This window comes from Panthera tigris, chromosome A2, assembly GCF_018350195.1.
Source record: "Panthera tigris isolate Pti1 chromosome A2, P.tigris_Pti1_mat1.1, whole genome shotgun sequence".
NCBI lineage: Eukaryota > Metazoa > Chordata > Mammalia > Carnivora > Felidae > Panthera > Panthera tigris.
In genome coordinates, this window is record NC_056661.1 from 39,930,955 (window position 1) to 39,945,436 (window position 14,482).

The 14,482-nt window shown below is 38.2% G+C and overlaps 1 protein-coding gene and 1 pseudogene across 1 annotated transcript in view; both read left to right on the forward strand.

Moving 5' to 3' along the window:
- The window catches only part of GXYLT2 (glucoside xylosyltransferase 2), a 93,632-nt gene that overhangs the window by 37,618 nt on the left and 41,532 nt on the right, over positions 1-14,482 (forward strand). The gene's annotated exons all lie outside the window — the stretch shown is intronic.
- LOC107179102 lies at positions 805-1,665 on the forward strand (annotated as a pseudogene).

Consider the following 14,482-nt stretch of genomic DNA (forward strand, 5'->3'; position numbering starts at 1 on the left):
TGGGTACCAGCCTGATTCCTGAGGGTCTGACCAGGAGGTAGGGACATCACCACCACTTGGGACCCCAGCTCTCCCCAGCTGTCAGTAATTAAAAGCAATCTAACACGCATATACACGCACACACAAATAAACGACTTCAAAGCAGCCATTATATTTTCAAGCAACAAAAGGGAACCATACTTAAGTAAAGTAAGCTGTGATGACAATATTTCATAAAACTAAGAATATCGGTGAAAAGATGAAACTTATTTTTAAAAACAGCCAAATGGAACTTCTGGAGTTAACAGTTACAATGATTGAAATGAAAAGTCATTAAAGGAGCTCACCGCAGATTTGAAATTAAAGTAGAAAGAATTGGTAAATTTGCAGATAGATCAATAAAGGTCATGCAATCCAAGGAACAGAGAAAAATAATGATTAAAATTGACCAGAAACTGAGAGAAATGTGCAACACATAAAGCAAGTGAGCATATGCATGATGAGAGTGCCAGAAGGAGAGGGGAAAGAGAGAGAGGAATAGAAAAAACTATTTGAAGAAATAATGGTTGAAAACTTGCCAATTTGATGAAAAACTATCTACCCATCAAAGTTCACAGAACTCTAAGTAAGATAAACTCAAGGAGGTCCACATGCAGACAAATCATAATAAAGATCCTGAAAGACAAGTCTTAAAAGTAACAAGAGAAAAACAACTTGTTACATACAAGGGAACTCCATTATGATTAACAGCAAATTTCTCATTAGAAACTGTGGAGGCCAGAAGGCCATGGGATGACATATTTGAAGTGCCAAGGGGTGGGGGGAAACTGTCAACCAAAAATCTTATATCTAGCAAAACTGTTTTAAAAATGAAGGTGAGATAGGCTGTGTGCCCAACAGTCCTCTGGATCTGTTTCTTGCTTCAACGGGGTTTGGATGGAATAGACCCAGGCATGCCTCTTCTACCAGCCTCCTACCACCCTCCAAATTTTTTTCAGTCTCAACCTTCAGAGCCATCTTCTCAGCTACCCTCTGCCTCCGGGACCAGCCAACACCCTGTATTGAGCTTAGCTCCTTATTAGCAATCAAATATGAACTCTCAGATTCATCAGAATTATTCCACAGAAGTGGATGCTGCTGTCAACCACCTGGTCAGCGTGGATCTACCGGCCTCCTACACCTACCTCTTTCTGGGCTTCTATTTCTGCAAAGATGTAGCTCTGGAGGGCATGGGCCACTCTTTCCACAAGTTGGCTGAAGCAGAATGAGCCTACTGAGCTGTCTCTTAAAGATGCAAAACCAGCACCGCAGCCATGCCCAGGATGTGCAGAAGCCATCCTCAGATGAGTGGGGTAAAACCTTGGATGCCATGGAAGCAGCCCTCGTTCTGGAGAAGACCTGAACCAGACCCTTTTGGATCTGCATGCCCCGGGTTCTGCCCATGCAGACCCCTATCTCTGTGACTTCCTGGAGAACCACTTCCTAGATGAGGAGGTGAAACTCATCAAGGAGATGGGCGACAAGCTTTCTAACCTCCCCAGGATGGGCTGGGCAAGTATCTATTTGAAAGGCTCACACTTAAGCATGACTACGAACTGCTCAAGCCCAGCAGCCTTTGAGGGGCCCTCTGGCATCCCTGTGGTGTGGGGGCTTATGCCTGAGACTCTTCTTGAGGCCACAAGGCAGCTTTTAAACCACCCTGGAGCCCTGGAGCCCTCTCCCAAGCCATGAACCAAATGGAAACAATAAGAATTTTCACAGAAAAAAAGAAGAAGAAGGAGAAGGTAAAATTGAGTCATTCCCAGATAAAGAAAACAGGTAGTTTGGTGCTAGCAGAACTGACTTATAAGCAATACTAAAGAAAGTTCTTCATGCTAAAAGCAAATGACTCCAGACAGTAATTCAAAATCACTTCATAAAAAAGACCCTTAGTAAAGGCAATTATGTAGAAAAGATTATAATGAATATTTCTTTTCTTAGTTGTTTTTAAAGTAATTTCTGCACCCAGTATGGAGCTTGAACTCATAACCCTGAGATCAGAAGTCACATGCATTACTGACTGAACCAGCCAGGCACTCCTATAATGAGTATTTCTTATCATTTATTCTCTTAATTTATTTTGAAAACAATAGTATAATACAATATGTATGTAACTGTATTGTTGGGACTGTAACATAGAAATGTAATGTATTTAAAAATAATAACACAAAGGTGGTTGGAGTTGAGCAAAGTTGTCAGGGATAATAAAATGATACCAAAGAGTAACTCAAATCCACAGGAACAAATGAAGAAAATCAGAAATGGTAGAAGAAGGTTAATATAACAAACTCCATAAATATATCCTTGTTCTCCTTCCTCTCCCAGCTTCTTTAAAACATATACAATTAATATTTGCAAATGACATATCGGACAAAGGGTTAGTATCCAAAATCTATAAAGAGCTCACCAAACTCCACACCCAAAAAACAAATAATCCAGTGAAGAAATGGGCAGAAAACATGAATAGACACTTCTCTGAAGAAGACATCCAGATGGCCAACAGCACATGAAAAGATGCTCAACGTCGCTCCTCATCAGGGAAATACAAATCAAAACCACACTCACATATCACCTCACTCCAGTCAGAGTGGCCAAAATGAACAAATCAGGAGACTATAGATGCTGGCGAGGAGGTGGAGAAACGGGAACCCTCTTGCACTGTTGGTGGGAATGCAAATTGGTGCAGCCACTCTGGAAAACAGTGTGGAGGTTCCTCAAAAAATTAAAAATAGACCTACCCTATGACCCAGCAATAGCACTCCTAGGAATTTACCCAAGGGATACAGGAGTACTGATGCATAGGGGCACTGGTACCCCAATGTTTATACCAGCGTTCTCAACAATAGCCAAATTATGGAAAGAACCTAAATGTCCATCAACTGATGAATGGATAAAGAAATTGTGGTTTATATACACAATGGAGTACTATGTGGCAATGAGAAAGAATGAAATATGGCCCTTTGTAGCGACATGGATGGAACTGGAGAGTGTTATGCTAAGTGAAATAAGCCATACAGAGAAAGACAGATACCATATGTGTTCACTCTTATGTGGATCCTGAGAAACTTAACAGAAACCCATTGGGGAGGGGAAGGAAAAAAAAAAAGAGGTTAGAGTGGAAGAGAGCCAAAGCATAAGAGACTCTTAAAAACTGAGAACAAACTGAGGGTTGATGGGGGGTGGGAGGGAGGGGAGGGTGGGTGATGGGTATTGAGGAGGGCACCTTTTGGGATGAGCACTGGGTGTTGTATGGAAACCAATTTGACAATAAACTTCATATATTGAAAAAAATAATAAAATAAAACACATACAATTACATGAAGTAGCAATTATAACAGTATATTATTGGGTTTGTGACAGGTATAGATGTAATACATACAACAAAGACATCACAAAATGGAGACAAGAGAATAGAGCTATATAGGACTGACATTAGTGTATCTTACTGGAATTAAGTTAATATAAATCTGAAGCATATTTTGATAAGATATATATGGTAAGCCCGGGAGCAACCACTGAAGAAAAATATGGTAAAAACAAATCATTATCTTAAAATGTTACATTAGAAAATATCCACTCAATGCAAAAGAAAGCAGTAAAGGAAGAGTACGGGAACAAAAGAGACATGAGACATATTGAGAACAAAAAGTAAAATGACAGACATAAATTCAACTATATCAATAACATTAAATGAGAGTGGATAAAACACTCCAATCAAAAGGCATAAATTGCCAGAGATAGTTGATAAAAAAAAAAAAAACATAATGTGCTATGTACAGGAAACATACCTTAGGTTCAAAGATACAAATAGGTTAGAAGCAAAATGATGGAAAAAGATGTCAATCAAACAGCAACCACAAGATAGCTGGAGTGGCTATACTAATATCAGACAGAACAGAACTGAAAAAAAATTGCTAGAGGAAAACAGGCACATTTTATAATGCTAAAAACATTAACCGACCAAGAAGATATAACAATTATAAATATACAACATGAAGCCCAAACTGACAGAATCGGAGGGAGAAATAGGCAGTCCACCAATAATAATGGGAGACTTTAATGCCCACATTCAATAATGGGTTACAATAGGTAGATCATCAACAAGGAAATAGACCTGAACAACACTTAAAAGCAATTGGACCAACAGATACCTATAGAGCCCTCCACCCAAGACTGGTAGAAGACACGTTCTTCTGAGTGCATGTGGAAAATTTCCATGGCAGACCACATGTTAGGCCACAAAACAAGCCTCAATGAATTAAAAAGGACTGAAGTCACGTAAAGTATGTTCTCTGACCACAGTGGAATGAAATTAGAAGTCATTAAGAGAAAGAAATTTGGGAAACTCACAAATAATGTGGAAATTAAACAACACACTCCTAGATAACCAATGGGCCAAAAAAGAAATTACAGAAAAAATTAGAAAATACTTTGAGATAAATGAAAATAAGCATACCAAAACTTATGAGAGCAGCTGAAGCAGTACTTAGACGGACATTTATAGTTGTACACTGCTACATTACAAATGAGGAAAGATTTTAAATCAATATTTTAACCTTCTACCTGATACACTCGAAAAAGAACAAGCCAAATCCAAGCAAGAGCAAGGAAGGAAATAGTAAAGATTAGAGTAAAAAATAATGAAGTAGAGAATAGAAAAGGAATAGAGGATAACAACAGAACTGAAAGTTCGTTCTTTGAAAAGATCAACAAAATTGATAAACCTGTAGTTAGACTGAACAAGAGAGAAAAAGAAGACTCAAATTACTGAAGTCAGGAATGAAAGAGGGGAGATGAATACCAACATTAGTGATATAAAAAGAATTGTAAAGCAACAGTATAAAACACTGTATGATAGTCAGATAACTTAGATGAAATGGACAACTTTGAAAATGACAACCCACCACAGAGCCTGAGGTGGGGCTCAAACTCACAAACGGTGAGATCATGACCTGAGCCAAAGATGGACGCTCAACTGACTGAGCCACCCAGGCGCCTCTGGTAGAGGTCATTTCAGAGAATGAACCCCAAAGGCAAAAGTTACAGGGTAAAGACTGACCGTTCTGATCGTCTATTCTTTAATAATCCGTGCAAACAGTAAGAAAGTACTTTTGGGGCGCCTGGGTGGCTCAGTTGGTGAGCGTCCGACTTCAGCTCAGGACTAGATAGTTTCGTCAGTGAGTTCTACCAAACCTTTAAATAATTAATACAAATTGTTTCCAATGTCTTTCAAAAAAAAAAAAATAGAAAAGAAGTAAATATGTCCCAACTCACTCTATTAGGCCACATATTAACCTGTTACCAAAACCATGCAGTGACATCACAAGATGTCAGACCAATTACAGACCAATTACTCATGAATGTAAAAATTCATGAGATGGAAAAATCCTCAACAAATACTACCATAGAAAATCCAGCAACTCAAAAATGGATTATATACTATAGCTAAGTGGGATTATCCCCAGGGATACAAAGTTGGTTTAACATAGTAAAATCAATTAATGTAATATAATATGTAAACAGAATAAAGAACAAAAAGGTCATGAATATCTCAATAGATGCAGAAAAAAACTGACAAAATCTAGTACCCTTTATGAAAAAAAAAAAAAAAACAAAACCAAAAACACATTCAACCCTAAGAATAGAAGAGAACGTTCTCAACCTGATGTAGGGCTTCTATAAAAACTTCACAATTGGTGTTATACTTAATGGCAAAAGACTGAATTCTTTACCTCTAAGAGCAGATAAAAAATAGTTAAATGCTCTCAAAATTTCTTTTCTTTCTTTCTTTCTTTCTTTCTTTCTTTCTTTCTTTCTTTCTTTCTTTCTTTCTTTCTTTTAGAGAGAAAGACTATGCACACACACACACGCTTGCATGAGCATGGGAAGGGCAGAGGGAAAGAGAATCTCCAGCAGGCTCCACACTCAGCACTGAGCTCTATGCAAGGCTCGATCTCAGGACTGTGAGATCATGACCTGAGCTGAAATCAAGAGTTGGATGCTTAATTGATTCAGCCACCCAGACGCCCCTATGCTCTCAAAATTTCTATTCAGCATTGTAGTGAAAGTTCTAGTTGGGGCATTCAGGCAAGAAAATGGAATAGAATGAATTCTGATTTGAAAGAAAGAAGTAAAACTATCTCTATTGTCAAATGACTTCATATCGTATATAGAAAATCCTAAGGAATCAACTTAAAAAATAATTAGCATTAATACACAAATTCAGTGGGGTGCCTGGGTGGCTCAGTCGGTTAAGCATCCATCTTCAGCTCAGGTCATGATCTCATGGTTTGTGGGTTCGGGCCCCGCATCAGGCTCTGTGCTGACAGCTGGCTTCGGATTTTCTCTCCCTCTCTCTTTGCCCTTCCCCCACTCACACTCCAAGTGTCTTCCTCCAAAATAAATAAATATCAATACAAATTTAAAAAATAAATTTAGTAAGGTTGCAAGATACAAAACCAAGACACAGAAATAAATTGTATTTCTAAACACTTCCAATGAGCAATCCCGAAATAAGATTAAGAAAACAATTCCATGTATAATGACAAAAATAATAAAATGCCTAAGAATAAATTTAACAAAATGAGTGTAAAATCTGTACTCTGAAAATTGTAAGAGTCGTTGAAAGAAATTGAAGAGTTAAATGGAAAGACAGCTCATGTTCATAGATCAAAAGACTTAATATTGTTAAGATGGCATTAGTCCTCAACATTGTCTACATAGTCAGTGCAGTCTTTAGCAAAATCCCACCTGACTTCAGTGCAGAAATTGACAAGCTGATCCTAAAATTCATACAGAAATCCAAGGAACTATAATGTAAGTAAACTTCTAGCCAGGCTAACTAAATAAAAAAAGAGAAAGGACACAAATTGCTATTATTAGAAATGAAAAAGGGGACATCATTAGTACAGATTTATTTTGATGGACATTAAAAGTTTAATAAAAAAAATACTAACATTTCTATGACCACAAATTTGATGTTAAATGAAATGGATTGATTCCTTGAAAGACACAAACTATCAAAACTCACACAAGAAGAAATAGATGATCTGAATAACCCTGTGCCTATTAAAGAAATTGAATCAATAATTAATACCTTACAAACAGAAAGTACCAGGGCCAGATGGGTTTGCTGGTGAATTCTATCAAATATTTAAGGACGAAGTTATACCAGTTCTCTACAATCTCTTTCAGAGGATAGAAGAAGAGGGAATACTTCCTAACTCATTATATGAGGCCACCATTGCTCTAATGCAAAACCAGACAAAACGATAATAAGGGAACTATAGACTAATTATCTCTCATTAACACAGATGCAAAAATCCTCAACAAATTATTAGCAAATCAAATCCAAAAAAGCATAGAAAATATTATACACCATAACCAAGTGGGATTTATCCCAGGTATGCAGGGCTGGTTCAGCATTAAAAAGTTAATTAACAAGGTGCCTGGGTGGCTCAGTCAGTTGGGCATCCAACTTCAGCTCAGGTCATGATCTCGCTGTCTGTGAACTCAAGCCCTGCGTCAGGCTCTGTGCTGACGGCTGGGAGCCTGGAGCCTGTTTCAGATTCTGTGTCTCCCTCGCTCTCTGCCCCTCCCCCACTCATGCTCTGTCTCTGTCTCTGTCTCTGTCTCTCTCTCTCTCTGTCAAAAATAAATGAACATTAAAAAAAATTGTTTTAAAAAGTCAATTAGCGTAGCCCATCACATCAACAGGCTAAAAGAGGGAAAGTACATGATCTTATTAATAGATGCAGAAAAAACAGGGGCGCCTGGGTGGCTCAGTCGGTTGGGCGGCCAACTTCGGCTCGGGTCATGATCTCACGGTGGTCCGTGAGTTCGAGCCCCGCGTCGGGCTCAGTGCTGACAGCTCAGAGCCTGGAGCCTGTTTCGGATTCTGTGTCTCCCTCTCTCTCTGACCCTCCCCCGTTCATGGTCTGTCTCTCCCTGTCTCAAAAATAAATAAAATGTTAAAAAAAAATTTTTTTTTAAATAAAAAAAAAATAGATGCAGAAAAAACATTTGATAGACTTCAACATTTATTCATGATAAAAACTGTCAGTAAACTAGGAATTAAAGGGAACCTTATCAACTTGATAAAAAACTGTCTATAAAAATCCCTACAACTGGGGCATCTGGGTGGCTCAGTTGGATGAGCGTCCAGCTTCAGCTCAGGTCATGATCTCATGGTTTGTGAGTTTGAGCCCTGCATTGGGCTCTCTGCTGTTAGCACAGAGCCTGCTTCACATCCTCTGTCCCCTGCTGTCTACTCCTCCCCTAGTCACACTCTCTCTCTCAAAAATAAATGAATAAAGATTAAAAAGAAACCCAACAGCTAATTTTGTACTTAATGGATCTTACAAAGTAAGCTTTAGGACCTTAATAGGATAGGGAGACTCAATATTGTCAAGATGTCACTCCTTCCCAAGACAATTTATAGATTCACCTCAATTCCAGTCAAAATCCTACCAAGTTACTTTACAAATATAAACAATCTGTAAAGTTCTTATGGACAGGCAAAAGGCTCAGAATATCCAATACAGTGTTGAAAAGGAAGAACAAAGTTGTGTAACCAATGCTACGCAGCTTTAAGACTTACTCTAAAGCTATAGTAATCAAAACAGAGTTGTATAGGCAAAAGAATAGACAAATAGATCAATGGAACAGAATAGAGAGTCTATAAATAGACCCCCATAAATACAGTCAACTGATCTTTGACAGAGGAGCAATACAATGGAACAAAGATAGTCTCTTCAACGAATGGTGCTGGAACAACTGGATATCCATATACAAACTGATAAATATAGATGCAGACCTTACATACTTCACAAAAAGTAACTCAAAATGGGTCAGATACTGAAGTGTAAAATGCAAAACTATAAAACTCCTGGAAGATAACATAGGAGAAGACCTAGATGACCTTGGGTACCATGGTGGCTTTTTAGATATAAAGCCAAAGACATGATCCATGAAAGAAATCATTGATAAGATGGACTTTGTTCAGTTTAAAAGCTTCTGCTCTGTGAAAGACAGTATCATGAGAATGGGAAGACCAGCTATAGGCTGGAAGAGAATATTTGCAAATTTCCGATAAAGGATTATTATCCAAAATATACCATAAACTCTTTAAAACTCAACAATAAGAAGCAACCTAATTTTTTTTAATATATGAAATTTATTGTCAAATTGGTTTCCATACCATACCCAGTGCTCATCCCAAAAGATGCCCTCTTCAATGCCCATCACCTACCCTCCCCTCCCTCCCACCCCCCATCAACCCTAAGTTTGTTCTCAGTTTTTAAGAGTCTCTTAAGAAGCAACCTAATTTAAAAGTGGGCCAAAGACTGGGGCGCCTGGGTAGCTCAGTCAGTTAAGCGTACGACTTTGGCTCAGGTCATGGTCTCACAGTTCGTGGGTTTGAGCCCTGCGTTGGGCTCTGTGCTAGCAACTCGGAGTCTGGAGTCTGCTTTGGATTCTGTCTCCCTCCCTCTCTCTCTCTGCCCCTCCGCTGCTTGCTCTCTCTCTCTCAAATATAAATAAACATTAAATTTAAAAAAATGGGCAAGGCTTTAATAGACACCTAATCAAGGAAGATGTACAGATGACAAATAAGTATATGAAAAGATGCTTTATATAATATGTCATCAGAGAAGTGCAAATTAAACCAATAATGAGATACCACTACACATATGTTAGAATGGCCAGAAGGAATGCTGGTGTTACCAAATTCTGATGAGGGGGTGGACCAACAGGAATTCTCATGCCTTGCTGGTGGGAATGAAAAATGGATGGGGTGCCTGGGTGGCTCAGTCAGTTAAGCATCCGACTTCGGTTCAGGTCACGATCTCATGGTTCGTGAGTTCAAGCCCCACATCTGGCTCTGTGCTGACAGCTAGCTCAAAGCCTGGAGCCTGTCTTTGGATTCTATGTCTCCCTCTCTCTCTGTTCCTCCACTGCTCGTGCTGTCTGTCTGTCTGTCTCTCTCTCTCTCAAAAATAAATAAAAACATTGAAAAATTAAAAAAAAAGAAATGAAAAATGGTACAGCCACTTTGGAAGATAGTTTGGTGGTTTCTTACAAAACTAAATGTACCTTTACCATGGGACCCAGCAGTTGCACTCTTGGTATTTACCCAAAGTAGCTGAAAACATGCCCACACAGTAACCTGTACTTAGATGTTTTAGCAGCTTTATTCATAATTTTGAAAACTTGGAAGCAACCAAGATGTCCTATGGCAGGTAAATGGATAAATAAACTGGACACATCCAGATAATGGGATATTATTGAATGCTTAAAAAGAATTGAGCTATCAAGCCCTGAAAAGTCATGGAGGAAACTTAAATGCATATTACTAAGTGTAAGAAGCCTATCTGAAAAAGCTACACATTTTTGATTCCAGCTATATGACTTTCTGTTAAAGGCAAAAAGCTATGGAGGCAATGAAGATGTTTGCCTCGTTGGGGGGCAGCCAGGGTAATGAATGAACAGGCAATGCACTGAGGGTTTTTAGGGCAGTGATAATATTCTATATGGTATTACACTGGTATATATATGTAACTATACCTTTGTCCAAACCCAAGAATGTACAACACCAAAAGTTAACCATCATGTAAAGTATGTACTTGGGGTTATTATGATATGTCAATGTAGGTTCATACTTGGTAACAAATATACCATTCTGGTGAGCGATGTTGATAATAGAGGAGACTATGCACGTGTAGAGACAGGAGATATAGGAGAAATCTCTGTACTTTCTCTTAATTTTTTTATGTACCTGAAACTGCTCTTAAAAATAATCTTTATTAGAAAGAAAGAATGAAAGAAAGAAAGAAAGAAAGAAAGAAAGAAAGAAAGAAAGAAAGAAAGAAAGATGGAGGGAGTGAGGAAGGAAGGAAGGAAGGAAGGAAGGAAGGAAGGAAAGAAGGAAAGAAGGAAGGAAGGAGAGCTCAAGGGACCCAAAATATCCAAAACCAACCTGGAAAAGGTGAGCAAGGTTGAAAGATTCTCACTTCCTGATTTTAAAATTTACTACTAAGGTACAGTAACCAAGCCAAAGCAGTACTGGCATAAGGATAGACATATAGAGCAATGAAAGAGAATTGACTCCAGAAATGAATCCTCATAGTTACAGATTCATTCAATGGAGAAATAGTAATCTTTTCAACAAATGGTGCCAGGAAAACTGAACATCCACATGCAAAAGGATAAAGTTGTATTCCCTACCTCATGCCATATTAAAAAAATTAATTCAAGTGGATCAAAGACCCATATTGAAGAGCTAAAAATGGAAAAGTCTTAGAAGAAAATACAGGAGTAAATCTTCAGGACCTTCAATTAGACTGTGTGGTTTTTTTTTTTTTTTTTTTTAAGATATGATACCAAAAACCCATGGAACAAAAGAAAAACTGGATATTTGGACTACATCAGAATTGAAAACTTCTGTGCTTCAAATAAGACCATCAAGAAAATATAAAGAAAGACATCCACAGAATGGGAGAATATATTTGCATATCACATATCTGATAAGGAACTTGTTATAAATAATTCTTACAACTCAATAATAAAAAGATAAATAGCCCAATTAAAAAATGGGCAAAGGATCTGAATAGACATGCCTCCAGAGAAGATATAAAAAGAGGAAATATACATATAAAAGATGCTCAACATCATTAGTCATCAGGGGGATGAAATCAAAACCACACTGAGATGCCACTTCACCCCGCCAGGATGGCTGTAATCAAAAAGACATTATAACAAATGTTGGCAAGGATGTGGATAAACTGGAAGCCCTGTGCACTGCTGGTAGGAATATAAAATGGTGCAGCTGCTTTGAAAAACAGTCTGCCATTTCCCCAAAAGATTAAACATAGAGTTACCCGATGACTCAACAACTCCACTTCTACATAATGAAGAGAAATGAAAACATATGTACACAAATATTCATAGCAGCATTGTTCCTAAGAGATAAAAGATGGATACAACCCAAAAAGATGGATACAATCCATCAACTGTTGACTGGATAAATAAAATGCATTATGCGTGTGAAATGGAATAGTACTTGGCAGGAAATAGAAATGAAGTAAGTATTATTGATACATGCTACAGTGTGGGTGTGCTTTGAAAGCGTGCTAAATGAAAGGAGCCATTCAAAAACAACACATATTGTATGATTCCATTTATATGAAATGTACTGAATAGGCAAATCTATTTATAAAGATAGTAGATTAGTGCTTGCCTAGGGCTAATCAGGATGTGGAAAATAGGGAGTGGCTGCTAATGTGTTCAGAATTTCTTTTTGACATGCTGAAAATGTCCTAAAAGTAGATTGTGATGATGTTCAGCAATCAAAAAGAATGAAATCTTGCCATTTGCAGCAACAAGGATGGAACTAGAGTGTATTATGCTAAGCAAAATTAGTCAGAGAAAGACAAATATCATATGACTTCACTCATATGTGGAATTTAAGATACAAAACAGATGAGCATAAGGGAAGGGAAGCAAAAGTAATATAAAAATATAAAAACAGGGGCTCCTGGGTGGCTCATTCAGTTAAGCGTCTGACTTCGGCTGAGGTCATTATCTTGCAGTTTATGAGTTTGAGCCCTGTGTCAGGCTCTGTGCTGACACCTCAGGGCCTGGAGCCTGCTTCAGATTCTGTGTCTCCTCCTCTCTCTGCCCTTCCCATGCTCATGCTATGTCTCTCTCTCTCTCTCTCTCTCTCTCTCTCTCTCTCTGTCTCTCAATAACAAATAAACGTTAAAAAAAATTATATATATATATATATATATATATATATATATATATATATATAGACAAGGAGGGGGACAAAACACAAGAGACTCTTAAATACAGAGAACAAACAGTATTGCTGGAGGAGTTGTAGGGGAGGGGATGGGCTAAATGGGCAAGGGGCATTAAGGAGGACACTCACTGAGATGAGCACTGAGCGTTATATGTATGGGATGAATCACTGGATTCCACTCCTGAAATCATTACTGCATTTTATGCTAACTATTTGGATGTAAATTAAAAAAAAAAAAAAGATTGGGATGATGTTGTACCACTCTGTAAATATATTAAAAACCATTGAATTGTTCACTTTAAATGGATGAATTGATATGTAAATTATATTTCAGTAGAGCTGTTAGAAATCAAAAGCATGGTACTTAATAACTGTCATAAAAATTCTGGGGTAGGAGCAACGAGGTGGCTCAGTCAGCCAAGTGTCTGACTCTTGATCTGGGCTCAGGTCATGATCTCACAGTCATGAGGTTAGTCATGTGATCATGCCATACATCAGGCTCCGCCCTGAGCATGGGGCCTGCCTAAGATTCTCTCTTCCTCTCCATCTTACTCTGCACCTCTCCTGCTTGCTCATGTTCTCTCTTTCTGTCCCTGTATTTCAAAAATAGAAAAAAATCCTGTGGTATATTGTGATTGCCCCTGAATGGCTCATGTGCCCATCCCTGAATAATCATTATGGCCAGAAAGGTAAGATACTCTGATTAGCCCAAGTTAAATCACATTATCATCCATGGGCAACAGGGGCCACCTACATGTGAACCACAGGTATTTGATTTTTTCACAGGAGAGAGGGTTGTTCTTCTCAGAAGATGAAGGAAGATATGCTGGAGAGGCCAAACAACAGATTATTATCTGAGTTAAAAATGACTAGTTCTTGGGGCGCCTGGGTGGCTCAGTCGGTTGAGCATCCGACTTCGGCTCAGGTCATGATCTCGCGGTCTGTGGGTTCGAGCCCCGTGTCGGGCTCTGTGCTGACAGCTCAGAGCCTGTAGCCTGCTTTGGATTCTGTGTCGCCCTCTCTCTCTGCCCCTCTCCCACTCATGCTCTGTCTCTCTCTCTCTCTGTCAAAAATAAATAAACGTTAAAAAAAAATTTTTTTAAAAAGAATGACTTGTTCTATAACATCTCTTCTCAAGCCTTCAGATAGGCCCTTTTACTTTGTTAGGATAAGGAATATATATATATGGTGGGGCCTTTAAGAAACTTAATAGCCATAGTACTAGGAAGCATGTAATGGAGATAGAAATTAATGTGAGATATATCAAGGCAATATGGTGTGGTTGTTAAGGCTATAGACTCTAAAGCAGCCCAAATATGTTCAGATCTTGCTTATACCACTTACTGCTGTGTAACCTGAGGAAATTACTTTTCTTTGCCTGAATTTATTCATCTGTAAAATGGGAATAAGAATATTGCCAACTCACAACAACAAATTTGTAAATAAAATTGTAAAAATTTTAGTTAATACATTTAACATCCTTAAGAATTGTGCCTGGCACATAGTAAGTGTGAGCTTCTATTTTTATTATAGTTAGTATCATTTTAAGGACTGATATGTGGCAGGAAGCTACTGAGATTATTAACTTATTTCGCAAAGGGACCTTATCTTGGCTAATAGCAACAAAAATTTTTTTGGTCTATTTGGCCAAGCCATAACCAA